This window comes from Magnolia sinica, chromosome 8 (genome assembly GCF_029962835.1).
Source record: "Magnolia sinica isolate HGM2019 chromosome 8, MsV1, whole genome shotgun sequence".
NCBI classification, from domain to species: domain Eukaryota; kingdom Viridiplantae; phylum Streptophyta; class Magnoliopsida; order Magnoliales; family Magnoliaceae; genus Magnolia; species Magnolia sinica.
The window spans coordinates 80,542,062-80,559,754 of record NC_080580.1 but is presented as its reverse complement, the minus strand read 5'-3'; the positions used below and the strand labels follow the sequence as shown (position 1 = coordinate 80,559,754).

Sequence of the window (17,693 nt, the reverse complement as noted above, 5' to 3'; positions counted from 1 at the left end):
GGACTCACCATCATCTGAAACGTCCATCTCCACTCTAGAGATGTTTACAACTTACTAAATTTCATCTTATAGTCAAATTAACTCAAGAAGATATGGATCATAAACCATTCAAAGTTCTGACCCATAGCAAGGGTACTCACTCAATCCTATAAGTGAAAGAACATACACATGTGTGCGCGTGCCATTCATGTGAATGTTAGGTAACTGTAATTTAACCTAATCAGAGAGTGTCATCTCGATGCTCATGATGCCAATGCTTAGGAAAAAAGACTTTGGTAACTCAAAAGTATACTATGGATGATAAAATTAAGGGTCATAATGATGAGTCAAGCACATGGAAATGGTCAATCGTCATTTAGGAATGGTTTCAAACCGTTCCTAAATGAGGCGTCGCGCAAAACAGGAATGGTACAACCGTTTTGAGTACCGTTTGAAACGAAATTTTAGGAACGGTTTTAAACCGTTCTGGTGCCAACGGTCACATTTCAAGCACAATTTTTAGAAACGTTTTTGAATGCCTATTAATGTTGCCAACGGTCAGATTTTAGGACGGAATATTAAGAACAATTTTAAACCCCTTTGTTCATTGTATGAGAGAGAGTGGGGTATGTAATCTACTTGTATTATATGCCAAATAATTACACAAATAAAAGAAAAAGACAATAGAATGATTCACACAATAATCTTTTCCTTCTTTTCTAGTACACATTTCAATTTCAATTGAACATTTCATTTCCAGGCTTCTATAATCCAACGATTCCTTGCTCTTTTCTAGAATGATCACTGCCTTCAGAAATGACATCCGCTACAAATCCTCCTCTTCAATGTCTTCTCATCCATCCCCCACAACCCGATCGATCACTTCCGCCAGCTTGACCTGCACATCCTGATGCTTCACCAGGCTCGCCATGATCCACTCCAAGAGACTAAAAGCCCCAAAAATAGTTACAATGACAAACCACCATATATGAACTAAAATAACCAAAAAACAAAAACGATAAACAAGAGGAGAGAGAGGGCTCCTACTGACCTTGTAACACCTCCATACTGTGATGTTCTCTGCCCAAATGTTTCAATGGACTTCCTATGAACTAGCTTCTTCTGGCCCACCTCCCCACCCCCTCTCTTCTTTGTGTTCATGGCTACAAAATCAGCCCCACCATGTGATAGCTACTGTGCAGCAGCTGTAACACAGCTAGATTGAGAACCAGGGCTCATAGACAAGCTCAAGGACTGCAAATCACCATACCCCATTGCACCACCAATAGACCCTGGTCCATTATTCTATCTATTGGGACTACTACTAGCTGAGTCACATTCGATCGTCTCATTGTGAAGATTCTCCTGCACCTGTTAGGAGAGAGTTGGTTCAAGGCTCTAAAAAGGCAATAGGAAGGCCCAGAAGGATGTGAGTGGAGCGTGTGAGAGAAAAGACTTGCTGACCTACAGTTTAACTAACGATATGGTCCTTGATCGAGTGAATGGCAGAACAGGATTCATGTAGCCAAACCCAATTAGTTGGGATAAGGTTTAGACAATGATGATTGGCATTATGTCATTCCTGGCACCTATTGACTGCAATATACATCTTTAACTCAAAACAGACAAGCACCAAACAACCTGCTACAGTGGTATTTATTGTCTCCATCCAAGATTTCAGTAGCCGTAAATTGTGCAAGTGCTTCTTCAAGAGTTCCAATATCCCCATGTATCTCAACAGTTAGATCCATCATCCGTTCATGCTTCTCAGACTTGCCTTGGCACTTCATGCACCTTATCTGCAATAACCATTCAACTTTCCAGCAGCTATTCAGTACTCGATACAAAATTTTGTTGCAGAAACCACGATGACTCAAACTAAAAAAGAATACAAAGATCTGATGAAAATGCTCTCGATCTCGAGGACCATGGACGTACCTTAGATCGAAGGTAACCCCCGAAAATCAGTTGTATAAGAGTAGTTTCCCCTGCTAAAGGGTCCGTTGCAATAATAAGTGAATACTAAGTGAACTTGAAATAACTTGCAATGCTCTCCATTTAACACTATCATCCTGCACAAAAGATTTCATTTAAGCTTGACGTAATGTGATTCATACAAGTATCAAGCTATCGAGTTTACAGTAAAGTTTCAAGCAGCACTATAGCTCTCTGACGAATTTCTCATTCAAAATACCAAGACAACTTTTCAGCCAACTCTTGAGGATCTAAGAAAGCCTACATGCACACTTTTCAGGACATATTTCAGCCAAACTTGATTCAGATGGAAATTTACAAGACTTCACTGGGTTTATTTTGCTGCATGACCAGCATAATGAAGCAGCATACGATATGACAGTTAACATCTATCCATCACAATCTGTTTGTGACCTAATACAGTGGCACCTGGAAATAATTGGCAACCCAGTAGAAACTAACACCCGAGAGAAATAAGACATTATAGTAACACAAATGAATCCAACGAAAGAGTACAAACAGAAAATAATCAAAAGATATTCATGGCAAATCAATGCAATACCATCCACATAAGTGTTACAACTTGTATAAACAAAGAAACGAGGATAAAAACTTCCCACGCCCCCACCTCTTCAATGAAAAGAAAACGAATAATATCCTTCTAAATCGTTTCTTTTCTTACCCTCTCCATGACTATTGGACTTCTTCTCTCCTCTCTCTCTACCCCCCCCCTTTTATGGGGTGAAAAAGAGAAAAGAACCCCATTCAGTGAATATTTTTTCCTATTTCGACCCTACTTTCTCTATTGAAGGGTCCCACACTACAAAAATGACAGCCCCAAAAGGTCTCCAAACTTCACTTGGAGCTTCTTTTCCCCCGAAATAGAACGTAAAATCCCGTAACTCCTCTTCCTAAAATGAGTTATTGTTTTGTTGCCTGGACTCCCTTCCAGAACCACTTCTTCTAATCTATCTCATTTTTTGTCATTAAACATCCCTAAATGACTTCTCCACTCACATGACACTTGTACATGACATCAACCTCCCAATAAACAGCACACCACATGTCAGCCCTGTAATCTCACCCAGACAGAAAATAAGAATAACAAGGATATTCCATAAATGTTGATTCAAAAGAAAAGAAGAAAATGTTTATACAGTTCTTAGAGTTAGTGAGGATGCATGATGTCCTACAGGTTTGAGTTAGTGAGGATAATCTTTCTTCTACGTTTTGTTCCATAAATATTCCTTTTGACTCTTGGTCATTCCCACATTTATTGATTAAAGAAACAGAGAATAGAAGTAAACCCCCAAAGTTCCTCCGTTCTCAATTTCTTTCATTGGATTAGCGTATTCCTGATTTTACAATGGCAGAAAAGATCCATTTCCTACAAAGGAGAACAAACCCACCAGTGCAAAGTTCTTTAATTCATGTTGAAGAACCATTTAAGAATAGGGATGGATGGCAATTTACACCCCATGATTAAATAACTTACCAGCCAACTCAGAATGGTTGAACAAAACCCAATTCCAAGAAAATGTTCCCTGATAAAAGCATGCTGATGCACATGAGTCACCTTCTTATTCACAACTGCACAAATATTGCCACCTGGTAAGAAAAATCAGACAAAAAAGAAACAAAGATGGCTCTCTCCAGCTCCTTAGTTGTCCAGCAATTCAGCATCAAAAGAGTTTTCAGAATCCAAAAGCATTACCCTTGTCTTGATCATATTTATCTTTCTTAATAGAATCCTCCCAAAGTTTCCATTGACATATCTACATCGCGATAAAGAGGAAAAAAATGCTCTTAAGTAATCATACACCACTACCGATGATAGACAAAAAGATAAAACAGTTCAAGTTAGAATGTTAGGACAACAAGGGCTCTGACATGACATGACAAAAAGATAAAATTCAGAATTTCAATCAAACTAGCAAGGCTTTAGCACTAGCACTAGCACTAGAACATGTAGAGAAGGGCTTTAGCACTAGCACTAGCACATGTAGAGAAGGGCTTTACTCGGAAATCTCTGGTGGAGTTGTTACTGCTACTGTTATTGTTACTGCTCAAACTTCAAGCGTAGGCTATCAAGAACATGAGATTTACAGTGGATAGAATTGAATTGTGCTGGTATTGGTAATGTGTTGCAAAAAAAAAATTGTATGGTGTTCAAATGATAATTTGAACCCTGACTACAACTGCCTATTTTCAATATCAAAAATGCTTTTAGAACAAACCTCTTATAATGACAAAAGAAGTCCAAATCTGAGTATTTGCATCAGTGTAACATAAACTTAAGGAATAACCTAACACTTAAAATGACAGACAGTGTTGGCTTACCTGTGCAAAGTGCTCGAAAATTCTCTACAGCAATGACAAAAACAAATAGAGATTAGGTGACATCCAAAAGCCATATGAGAAAGCACTGGAAGTGGAACAATCAACAAAATGGCAATGGGTTGCAACTTGCAAGGAAAACAAAATTGCAGAACAAAAGTAAATGAACTGAAAAACTTGAAGACCATGTCTTCCAAAAACTAGTGTACGTGCTAATTTAAGCACAATTTTACCAAAATCTAAGCTGCCCATCAACTAGACCATCGTGTAGATCTTCTGGCCAAATTTCAGGCTGGTCGATTCATGGTGGTTCATAGTGTACAAAATAGTGGATTGCTAAGATTAAAAAAAAATAAAATCTTTCTTTCTCTCTCTAGCTACGCATTAGTTTTATGACATGCATTTGCCCTTTTTTTTATTGTGCAAAAAGAATGCACTGCATTTCGTAAAAACTATTTCATTTTAACCATTCTGCAGCTTGCTAGAAATTGGATTGTTAGGATGTGTGCAGTAACTTACAAATAAATGGTTTTGAACATCAAGAGATTCATGCATGGTGGAGAGGAAAAAATCAGAAGTAGTCAATAATGGGAATATGAACTAATACAGATGGGCAACCGCACATACTCAAATGACGACGGAAATCGTTTCAGAATTTGACTTATTTCAGCTAACTACAATACCATGCCAGCCAAATTACATAGCATGTTCGTTTGTTATTCCCGAATTACACCCCATGCCTCATAAAATCCCATATGTCATTTTCATCAAAATCTAAACCGTTCAATCAGTTGGATCCATCTGGAGAAAACGTAATAGAAAAAGTTGAATTGATCCACTCATCAAACAGTCTAAATCATAGGAAAAATGGAAAAACGTCAATATGGTATAAAGTATATGAATGGCCCACCTGATGAGTATATGAATATAGAAGTTTTGGAGTATGATTACCATAGTCTCGATCACCTTTGAACGGGTTGGATTTGTATACACATGAAATCTAGGGAATTATGAGCAAGTTAGAAAGCAACACAATCGCCTAACTAGTTTGTGCAGGAGACCTTAAAAAAATAAAAGAACTGAAGGCAGTTCAAATCCACACCTTGATTTCATTCACTTTAAAAGAAATGTCAGTATCAAATCCACGTAGTACTTGCAAAGAAGATTCGAACTCGTCCGCCATACCCATTTTGGCCTAGACAACGAATCCCAGCACCTGTTAAGGTGTTTACTAATAAGACTCACCAGCCAACAGGGGATTCGGTGATGAAAAACAGACCAGGTATCAAATATGTACAGGGTAATATTCCTGCAGATAAAAAAGGGTGTAAGTTTGATTGACTTGTAATGAACAAAATCACTTGATCAAGTCAAATCAAATTGAGTCAGTCAATACTTGCAGCAAGCTAACTTGGGTTTCTCTAAAGCTGAAGGACCTAGTCAAAAATACTTTAGCATTTTGATCAATAGCTGAAAAATTCAAAAGAGTACTCAAAGCCTAGATTAGTTAGTAGGGTAAAACAACAATCTGTAGCCATTTGAAAACCAGCCAATCGTGCTAAAATTGTTCACGTTATTGCAGAAGGCACAATACACCTCAGGATGCATGCTCACTCTGATTTCTCCATCAAACCAGCTCAAAATGGCATGTGTGCTCAATGTGCAATAGCTGAATTGAACTCATTATTTATTTGAGCTAGTGCCTACTCTGCTCTAGCATAAGCTTTATAGAGAAAGAAAAAAAAAAGTATCAGTCAAATAGTCGAGCATATTGTGGGCATGGAATTTACATAAAATGTGGACATCTGATTACTAAATGCATAGATAAAGAGCTTTGACAGAAGCTTCAATGTCCTCTACATCCAGCCTCACCTAAATGCTAAAGGTGTTTTACCTTTTCTAAAAGTGACTCTCTGTTTTGGTGTCCACCGTGCAGCTATAAATGCTAATTGCTACCATTGGCAGCAATGGGGCCTTTTACTCTTTGAACCCAACTCCAAATTTAAAAGAAAACACTTTGACTCAGTGATCAGTTAACTCAGTGAGTCATGGTGCTATGATGGCCTAACTACTAATTACTAATTAACAAACAGGGCAAGCATATTGGCCTAAATACTAATTAACAATGTCAGTTAACAAAGAATCATAAGCATAAACATTTAAAGAATAAATATCGAAATATATAAGAAAAAGAATGAGATTAAGTTCTCTGCTATTATCTACCATATCAAACCAGCTTTTGCAAGTGCTGGCTGTTTGAAGTTTCTTCAATTTGTTTATTATTTATCCTCACACAACTGTGTAATAATATTTACAAAATAATTAAATTAATTATTAGTTATGGGTTGAGTCAAGTAAAGATTTGCCTGGGTTGAGTCAAGGAAAGACCCACATGAGTTGAGTCAACAAGACCCGGCTGAACATCGAATCTAAGTTCTTGAGTTTTTGAACATGTTAGAGTTTCTCTGATGGCAACTCACTATTAGGATTTTATAATGAGGATGGTGTTAGTAGCTTCCATTGGCCTTCCATGTATACTCAACAGTCCCATGAGTTATGTGATTTGACCTATTCTCAAAAATCCAAGTTGACTTGGATTTTGTGTCATATCTTGGATTTTTTATTTTTATTTTTATTTTTTATTTTTTATTTTTTTTATTTTTTTGTCACTAGGCAGTTAGCATGTGCATAAGCATGTATGGCTTACCCGATTTACCCTCAGATCAGCAAGCATGTGGACCACCACAAGTGTTTGGCAAATGCATTGAAGTGCTTCATGCAAGAGTGTATTTGAGTGACATGGAGGAAATTTCTGCTAAAGTTGAAACTCACTCTTTTTTTGTAGTTTAGAAAAGCGGTGGGTATATGACCTCTTTGGCAGGTCCATGTGCATGCATAATTGTATGTGCCATGGTCTGATAATCATGCCGTTGTGGTTGTTGGGTGGGCCACAGGTGTACAATAAAGTGGATGGTTAGAAGAAAACGACCAGCGGTCCACATTAAATGCATAGCATCGATGATTCTAATAGCTAGACCATCCTGTTTTTTCTAACCATGATGCATACAAGGTAGGACAGATCTGCATGAATGGCTTGGATTTCAAATGCACACGTTACATTGGCACGGGGTGAGAGTAGGATTGACAATCTTACTCTCATTGAGCATCCTCAGCAGGTCAAACAAGTTTCATTGAAACCTTTTTTTTAACAGCTGTATCATTGTAACTATACTTCAAATATTTTGACACCCAGATGACTGAATGACTGAATATCTCACTTTGTTGGAGTGTAATGACTGAATGCCACTGCCTATTTCACTCTAATTGATGATTGTTTCATCTCTATTCTTCAACCTAATTGTGATTTTATTTCTATTTCTATAGTGCTGCGGTGAATGCAGAGATGCATGAAGAGGTTGCAATTAAAAAGATCAGTAATGCATTTGACAATAGAATTGATGCCAAAAGGACATTAAAAGAAATTAAGCTTCTCCGCTACATGGATCATGAAAACATGAGTTCAGTTAACCTGTAGTTTTCAAGAGCCTTTTCATAGAATTTCAACATCATTTTTTTTCCCTGCTCGTAATCTTGTATCATTTATCATTGGTTTGATTACTTTCGAGTGTTTACGTCAGTTCGGGTATTTTGCTTTGGTTTCAATAAAAATATTTCTTCTCTCATCCTATCCTTTCCTTTGCTGCCTGTTCGGATTCAGTGTGAACTAGGGGAATGCAAGGGAAATTGAAATTGTGACATAAGTGTATAATAAACTGACATCAGCACTAGCGGAAGGAAATCCCTTGCACCTGTTTGTTTTCCTACAGAAACTATGAAAGTAAAGTGCTTTACCTTTGCACTTTTCATTGTTTCGGTTGCAATTTTCTTGGGGAAACCTTTTTTCCCTCTCATTTTGCCATTTAAAACTCAATGTGGATGAACTGAGAGCAAAGATCCTTGACCTTTTCAAACTCAACCCGGATGCTGATTTCACAATGAAGATGGTGATGCTGTAACACTTGTGGATGATGATGATCTGTGTGATGCTGTTGTAACTCAGCGCTTGAATCCCTTGAGGATAAATGTGCTGTTGAGCACTAATAGAATTAGGACACCTGGCACCAAATCACTTGCAGAGAGTTCAACTCCTACAAGGTCTCCAAGTGTTGGGATTCAACTGCCTCCTCGCGTCAGTGTGGTGTGTATGAAGCTTTGGGATCTATGCCACAGCCATTTCACGACGCACTTTTAAAGCTCTCTGGTGATATGACGACGAAGGCTGCATCATCTGCACCAGCACTCACTGATCTTGTCTAATATTTCTCAAAGTTGGGAAAGTCAAACCGCCAGACCTGTTAAACAGAACGAGAGGGAGATCGAGAGAGGGAGGGAGAGTGAGAGGGAGGGAGAGAAAGAGGGTTGAGATCAGGAGAGGTAGATCGAGAGAGAGGGTTGAGATCGGGAGAGGGAGATCAAGGGAGGAGGAGGGAGAGTGAGAGGGAGATCGAGAGAGAGGGTTGAGATCGGAAGATCGAAAGAGAGGGAGAGGGAGAGGGAGAGGGAGAGGGAGAGACAGAGATGCAAAATGAGGAATTCAGGGATTTTGGCGTACGAAAAGGGTTAAAACCCATCGGTAGTCTGCGGCAGATAGAGTAATGTGCCTCTAGGGCCTTGTGGGGTCCACTCAGAGGTTTTTAATCGAATCCATTCCGTCCATTTGTTTCAAAATAAAAACAATAAAATAATATAAGAATAAATAAGAATATCCAACACTCAATTGGGACACAACAATAAAATAGTTGAAAGAACAATGTATAACACAATGAATCTAATACGGTTTCTAACCGTTTCAAATCAGGAGCGGCTGAAAGCCGTTTCTTAACCAAAATCTGAACCGTACCAGTTCAATGATTTTGGTGTAGTGGTAATCATAATTTCACATGCTTTAAACAAGATCTAATCAATTGAATTTATAGATTTAAGTAATACAAATATATTTGCAAGATTCAATTATATATTGGTCCACTAGATCAAGCTAAAAATTCAATAAATCATAACTGTCCATAATCTTAGCCTAAGATTAAGAGTTATATTTAGAATAAAATCATGGAAATCATATTATTTTAAAGATAATGACAAGAAAAATAAGATGCATGGTTAACATTAGATAGGTCACGAGCTAAATTAATCAATTTCAACAATTTAATTGATTCATCCATTCTTTTGGTAACTTTCATCATTCGAATGTCAATCCGAAGATCAAACATTAGTTTAGATGGTTTGGATGGATGATCCATAGTGCCAATTGGTATTTTAAAGGACCGGTCATCATAAATCTAGGTCAAAATGATTAGATGGCCCACCTAATGATCATTTTGGTCAATATTTTTGAAAAACATATTGTACTCCTAAAATTTTGTCAAGAGTATTACAGTAGATGTGGTGGAAAGCAAATATAACTTCATCCAAGTAATTTCTACAAACACCATCCCTACCATCTTCTCCTAGATTTTCATGGGAGGATCCATCAATATTTAGTTTAACCCATTCTAGGCTTGGCCTCTTTCTCTATATTGAAAGTGTCCATCCATTTTTTCCATATCATTTTGGAACTTGAGCCTAAAAATGAAGTGATCCAATTCTCAAGTGAAACATACTATGGGATACAGGGAAGCAATTTGTGTCCTGCCCCCTATTTGGATGCATTAAATGCTTAATGCGTCCTAGCAGGAGTTTTGTGAGGCCCATCATGATGTATGGGTTTTATCCACACTGTCCATTCATTTTTTAGATTATTTTAGGGTATGAGTCTAAACATTAGTCACGTCTAATGCTCAAGTGCACTACAAGAAGTATCTGCGGTAATGAAACTCACCATTGAAACCTTCATAGTGGTCATTATGATATTTATTTTCCATCCAACCGATTCATAAGGTCATATAGACTTGGATAAAGGGAAAACACAAATATTAGATTGATCCAAAACTTCTGCTGCTCACATGAAGTTTTTAATGGTGGGAATTCAATCCCCACTGTGTGGTCCACTTGAGCCTTGGATCTGCCTCATTTTTGGGTTCATATCCTAAAATGATCTTAAAAAATGGATGGACGGTATAAATAAAATTCATACATAATGGCGGGCCCCACAGAGGCCTGTCTAGATAGATTATCCTCCATGCAGGAGCAGGACGTGATCCATTTCAAGGATCCAGTGGTGATTGTCCATTTATAGGCTATAAAAGTTTTGGATCAAGCTTATATATATATATTCTCTTCATATAGGTCTATGCAGCCTTATCAGCAGGTTGAATGGCAAATAAACATTATGAAAACATTGAATCTCGATCCTCTGCTTGGGATTTCTTACTTTCCAGCATCGTGATTGGTCCACAACGTTTTAGCTGTGTTAAATTAAATGCAATTTGTGGTGATGTGGCATAATCACATTACAATGAACTTGAATTTTCTGTTTGTGACAAGTAGATGATTCGGATTCTAGCACACTACAATGGGCCTTAGGAAGTTTTTAATGGTAGGGTGCTCAATTACAACTCTTTCCTATGGTATGGTCTACCTGAGGCTTGGATAGTCTTCATTTTTAGGCTCATGCCTTAAAATAATATGTGAATGGATGGACAGTGTGGATTAGAACAAAGACATCAAGGTGGGCCTATGATAAGGGGCCGCACCGTCTTTGGAGAGGCATCGGCCACACCTTATCGGTCCAACCATTCACACACCCAGATAGTATGAACGGTGACTGAAAAGTCAAGTTAATTTGCATATTTCATCACTCTTGAGTAGGACAGTACACAAGTCGAGCTAGCTCGAACAGCTCGCTCGACTTAGCTCGAGTCAGCTCAGATTGACTCAGCTTGAAGGGCTGACTCGGGGTGAGTCAAGCTCATTTTTTAAAGCTCAAGCCAAGTTCAAGCATGGTGCATATCAACTCGACTTGACTCGAAGCTCGATCTCAACTGGGCTCGATTATTATATATTAATATTATATTATATTATATTATATTATATATATATATATAACAAATGTAACAGCCCGAAATTATATTATATATATTTTATATATATAATGTATAACTTTTTTTAAAAAGTAAAAATAAATTAACAAATGTAACAGCCCGAAATTTCATGGCTAGAGTTTATACTCGTGCCCCAGAAAGTCGGGTGTTAATAATGTAAAACTTGGATGCTTTGAAAATCGTACCATTTTTTTTCTCGTTTAAATTACATTCAGATACATTTATGAAGGTAGCATTCACAAGAATAAGTTCAACTATATTGATTATATTTCATCAGAGTAAAAAGAACAATCAAATGCCCTTTCAATGGGAGCTTATTACATTTATCGAGTTCGCAACGGAAATATAAAACTAAATCATAAATTATCTTCTTATTCTTTCAACATGATCTTTCTTGGAGAGATTTGTTTGCTAAGTCTTTAATCTGTACGTCACATGTATAATCTTTACAGTTGGGAGAGTGTCAATGCTCTACTCATAGTGATGGTTATCCTTAAAGATTAACAGTAATTCAAGAGATTTATAAAATAATATAAAAGTTCTGATACATCAAGTACTCCACACTACAAGAGGTATCAATGCACAAGCAATCTATATGAGATGCATGCCTAGCAAAGTATATGCGGTGTATTACACTTAGCGATTGCCATAATATAGAATATGATCATAGTTATCCAACTCGCCATGCATCCCATAGTATGGAGATTTGCCGGTGTGTCCCACGCTTAACATGGTTTTACACGGTTATCCCAAGACGGACACAACACATGACCGAGTGAATACGCCCTCAGAGATTGAAGCGACTATTTGCGACAACCAACCCCCTCATAGAAAGGAATTGACGTACTGCGTATACAGAACGACTCACGTACACTAACCAGGGCATCAACCCAAGAAACATGGAATTATGTGTCGCCCTAGGGCCGCTACCAAAAATGCATTACGTCCACAATATTTAATTGATCGCTAGAGGAGATGTAAGACCCGTATTCTAGCCCGTACCGTCCCGTAGGCTTCCGTGGTCCTCCTGGTAGAATTCCGGCGACCCGTGATCTTTTATTGGCAGTTGCGCGCGACCCCGAGTGGTATCCCGTATTCCAGAGTCAGCTCGACCCGAGACCTATACCCTTACGACTGCGCAGTCGCTGCGATTCCGACGCCGCATCTCGCTCGCCGAGGCGATACTCAGGCCAGGAAATGTGGGCCAGCGTTCGGTTCGAGAAAACACCGCGCGTCGCAATTTCCAAGAGAATCTCTAGCCTAAATGTCACATCAATCATTAATCAAGTCTAAGTACATAACCTTACTTAGCCACTCCCTTTTCACCAACAAGGTATGGCACCCACTTCTTTTTCACCCAAAAGTCAACATGCACCATCCCTCTCTCCCATCACCCATCTCTTTCTCACTCCTCTCTCTCTCTCATTCTCTCTCTCATTTTTTTTGCAAGCATGGAACCGTCCATGGCATTCCATGGGAGAGAAACTAGTGTGGCCCCCTTCCTACCACTCAATCCAACCCTTGGATCATCATCTCAACCGTCGAAATTGTTCTCTTGGGGTTCTAGATTGCATAGGTAGAAGAAGGAATAGAAGATCAAAGGTGGGTGCTCATTTCTTTCTCCTTCTTATTTTTTTGTGATGTGTGGCCCACTTGGATGAACCCCACCTTGAGGTATGTTTTATCCAAACCGTACAAGTCATGTGGACTTTATCTTATAATGGTGGAAACACATAAATATCAAGCTGATTCAATTATGGTGGGCCACGTTCATGTGGGACCCAACTTGGTGACACGTGGGCCACCTACACGTGGGACCCACCATGATGATTGTGTTATATTCAGACTGTCCAACGTCCAAGGGACGCTGGACAGGGAGTGCTAACGTGGTGTGCGTGTACTGACATGGTGGTGCACTAACAACCAAAGAGAGGAAGAAGAATAGTATTTTAAGGTGGGCCACTCATGTAGGCCCCACCTTGATGTATGTAATAAATCCATGCCGCCCATTTCACTTCTCATCTCATTTTAGGCGTTGAGCCAAAAGATGAGGCTGATCTGACAATCAAGCGGGCCATACCGTAGGAAATGGTAATTTTTACCATTGAAAACTCACCCAACGATTCTACACGCTGAAAAATACTCAATATTGATCTTGCTTGGTCAATATTGAGCCGTGAGATGCAATGGTCAGGATAGATTTTCCTGATGAGGGCCCCATCTAAGAAATTCCCGAGAAAATTGGATTTAGAAAAAAAAAAAAAAAAAACACAAAACCAAGAGGCAGCGCTGTCAGAAGACTGCATGGGCGGGCGGACGGCCTGGCTGGACCTCACGGCTCCAGCCGTGGGCCCCATGTGATGCGTTTTGAACATCGAAACCGTGCATTTGATGGGTCCTCATGGACCAGCCGTCCATCCCAAAACTTAGCTGTATACGGAACTCAGGTGGGCCATACCATCTAAAAACATGTGTTAACATGCCTAAAAATATAAAATCATCTAGTGGGGCCTTCTTGAGTTTTGGATGTGATTGAAACTTGGTTTGGACCCCTAATTATATGGGACACCTATAATGGACGGAGTGGATCTGATTAATGTGGGTCCCACCTAGTATAAAAAAAGAAAAAAATATATATATGCATGCATGTACATTGACGTCCAGACTCGACGTCCAACGTTAAGTAGGGAGGGTCCCATTGGCCCCAATGGTGGACCCTACCATGATGTATGTTCTACATCCATGCCATTCATTTAATAGGTCCCTTTTTTTGGTACGTTGGTTCTAAAAATCAGTCATAAAAAGTTCTCGTATGACCCACACCATCACCTTTCATGCGGTGGTATGTCAAGCCACATGGAATCAACTGCTGGGGTCCACATGCAGCTTGGATCTACCTGAAACTCGGTTTGGACCCTTAAATTGGTGGGACACACATAATGAGTGGGTTGGATTTATGAACTACATCACGGTGGACCCCCAGGACCACATAACCATACCAAAAAAATAAAATTTGGTGGACAAATAAATATTACAGTGGGCTAAAGGCCCACCTGACCTTATAAACTGGTTGTATGGTAAGTAAACATTGCAGTGGGCCCCTGGCCCATGCGACTTTATCAACAGATTGGATGCAAGTAAACATTCCAGTGGGCCCCATGATCGTGTGACCCTATCATCAGGTTGAAAATATATATATATATATATATATATATATATATATAATAAATAAATAAATAAATAAATAAAATGTTGTAGTGGGCCCCATGTCTGTATGACCTTATCAACAAGTTGGATGCAAATAAATATTACAGTGGGCCCTAGGCCCATGTGACCCTATGACCAGTTTGGATAAAATAATAATAATAAACATCATGTTGGCCCCAGTTTGGATGGACAGTATGTTGGGCCCTAGGTTGGGTGGAAAGTAAACATTTTGGTGGGTCTTGCTTAAGACCCATTTATGTATGTTTTGTGTCCACAATTGTGGACCTCCATCACAGAATATGTGACTTATCTATACCTTCCATCCCTATGGGACCCACCATGATGCATGTGTTTCATCCAACCGTCCAACCATTTTTTTAGAAAATGATTTTTAGGTTTGGGACGAAAATAAGACAGATTTATTTATCAAGTAGACCATAGTGCACGGTGAGGATTGAACGACTATCTTTGAAATCTTTGAGATCTTAGGATTAGATTGAATGAGAAATAAATGTCATGGCGGGCCTTGGAAATTTTAGTAGTGGAAATCATTATCACCATTTATATTTGAGTGTGGCTCATTTAATATACGCGTGGCCATGTGATGTGGCCCACTTACCATATTTATGGCCCATTGTTAAGGCCCACCTTGTTATATACGAGGTCCCTGTGATGCGGCCCATTATATGTATTTGGGGCTCATGGGTCGAGGCCCAATATGATGTATATAAGGACCTTTTCAATGTGTGATTCCGCCATAATAAATGTAGTGTATACCCGCACCGTCTACCCGACTTGATAGCGCAGGGCCCACTTGCTGCATGTGCTGGGCCTGCCTACACTGTACAGGTCCACCATGCTGTGTGTACTTCACCCACACCATCCACTTGTGCGGCCCGCCTAGATGTTTGTATTTGGTATCCACCCCGTCCATAATGTTGGGATAGTGCTGGACAATGTTTGGTTGGCGCCGATTTACATGGATATGTTTGTACCAGTGCGAATCATCATACGTGGGCCATGGGTGTAGTGATACACATATTATACCTACAACTATTGAAATGATTTTTGGTGCGGCCCATGTAAAGAGGCCCACCTTGATGTATTAGTGCGGCCCATTGCGACGTATTTCTGGCCGTATGGCGTGGCCTATCGTGATATATTTCCGATCCATTTATTGAGGCCCGACTTGAATTGCATGAGGCCCATTGGTGCGGCCCAATGATGCGACCCACCATGATGTGTATATTAGGCCCAATGGTAAGGCCCAGTGTATCGACCTACCGTGATGTGTAGGCCCACGTGCTATATGTGTAAGGCCCACCTGTGATGACTGTTTGAGGCCCACTTGTTGGATATTTGGGCCCATCTTATGTTTGACTCTATGTGGACCACTCCTTGGGAGTAATGTTGGTTAAATGTCCACATTGCTGGGTAGTGATGGTTAGATGTCCACATTGTGACCCTTCCTTAGGCCTTATCAGGCTCATTCTCATCATTCTCTTAGTGGGTCAACCCAAATAAGTGGGCCCCATTTACTATGGACGGATGGCTCCATGCTACCAGATTTGATATAACTATGGCTGAGGGCTGATCTTTATATTATGAATGATCAGATGCTCATCTATGGACCCAGTCTTGTCTATGTGACCAGTCATCGGTGTTGATTATCGAGGCTGATTGTCGGTGCTAATTATCGATGTAGATTATCGGTGTCGATTTGTCGAGGTCGATTGTATTGGCCGGTTCCGGTTGTCGAGGCCGATTCTGAGTATCGAATTCGATTGCCAAGGCCGATTGTCGAGACCTACATGATGTATATGTGAGCCGTAGTTGAGGGCCATTGTGATATGTATTAAGCCTATGATGCATGATCCATTTAATGTATTCAAGACCCATGTGTAGGGCCCACATGTCCTGTGTTTGAGGCCCATGGGCAAGGCCCATTGTGATGTATTCATGGCCCATGGGCAAGGCCCATTGTGATATGTATTAGACCCATGAGCAGGGTCCACCTGTTGTGTATATGTGGCCCTTGAGTAAGACCCATTGTGTTGTATATTAGGCCCTTGTGTGAGGCCGTGGGCCCATTATAAGTTTGACTCTATGTAGGTCATTCCTTGGGGGCAATGTTGGTTAAATGTCCACATGGTCGAGGTCGATTATCGATGCTGGTTGTGGATACCGGTTATGAGTATGTGTCAGCATAGCATCATGATACATGCCCATGCACATCATCTGCATGCTTGTTATGAGAGGTGGTTGATCATTGCATATGTCATTGAGCATGTTGTTATGAGACTCCGTGATAGGTGGAGGTTATCTCACACGAGCACACGGTATGTGCAAGATTAATGCATGACTGAATTGTATGACTTTATGCATCTTGCATTATGATTACTGTACGCCCTAGCGACATCAGGGACGTAGCCTCCACAGGCTTATCGTGGATGGCTAAACGGGACACTGAAAATTTTTTCTAGCATCGGGCTGCAATAGATGGACCTGGGTGAAAGTCTTTAAACCTCCGTGGCCAGGAGACGTTCCAACATCGAGACCGAGTGGATATATGAGCGCCCGAGTGTCGAATACCAGTAAGCCGCGTCTCCCACTGTGTCGTGGTAAGTTGGGAAGGGGTGTAGCCTTACTCGCCCGAGGGTAGGGGGCATAGCTAGGTTGAGTTTGACTAGCTCGTGATTGGGTCCGCTATCGACGTGCCGGATAGGTATTGGCAGACTATTGGCAAGGCGGATAGTGAGGTTTCTTATGCTCACTTGGACTGTGCGGCTGGGAGAGCGGCAGTGCCATTTGGAGTGTACTAAACCCCGGTGATGATCCCAGAGAGGAACTGTACTGATATGTGGATTTAGTGAGTAGGAGTTGCATACTCATTCATGCACTCATTCATTCACTATCCACTTGGGTTGGTGGTGCGCAACTATTTGTTACGAGTGCTTTCGCAATGGCCAGAATTTCGGTTGGGGCGCGCGACTAACCTGAGATCAGGAGTTTACCACATTGAGTCTAACTATCCAAATTTAGGTATGGGACTGGTTTGGATAGAAGTCCCTTGTGATGGACCCCATAGCCTGCGATACTACGTACCATCATCCCGACTTCACACACCAATAGGGTCATTCCATAATCACCACATATTGA

General features: G+C 40.1%; 1 long non-coding RNA gene across 2 annotated transcripts; it reads right to left on the bottom strand.

The window, feature by feature from the left end:
* Window positions 1–606: 606 nt before the first annotated feature.
* LOC131254085 (uncharacterized) lies at window positions 607–2,341 on the bottom strand. Of its 2 annotated transcripts, XR_009175488.1 has the most exons (3): window positions 1,918–2,306; window positions 1,031–1,778; window positions 607–916 (listed from the first exon to the last, which is right to left on the bottom strand). It is a non-coding gene; the product is annotated as an uncharacterized LOC131254085 (long non-coding RNA). The 2 variants fall into 2 exon arrangements; XR_009175487.1 differs by having other exon boundaries at window positions 607–1,778; window positions 1,918–2,341.
* Window positions 2,342–17,693: the final 15,352 nt, after the last annotated feature.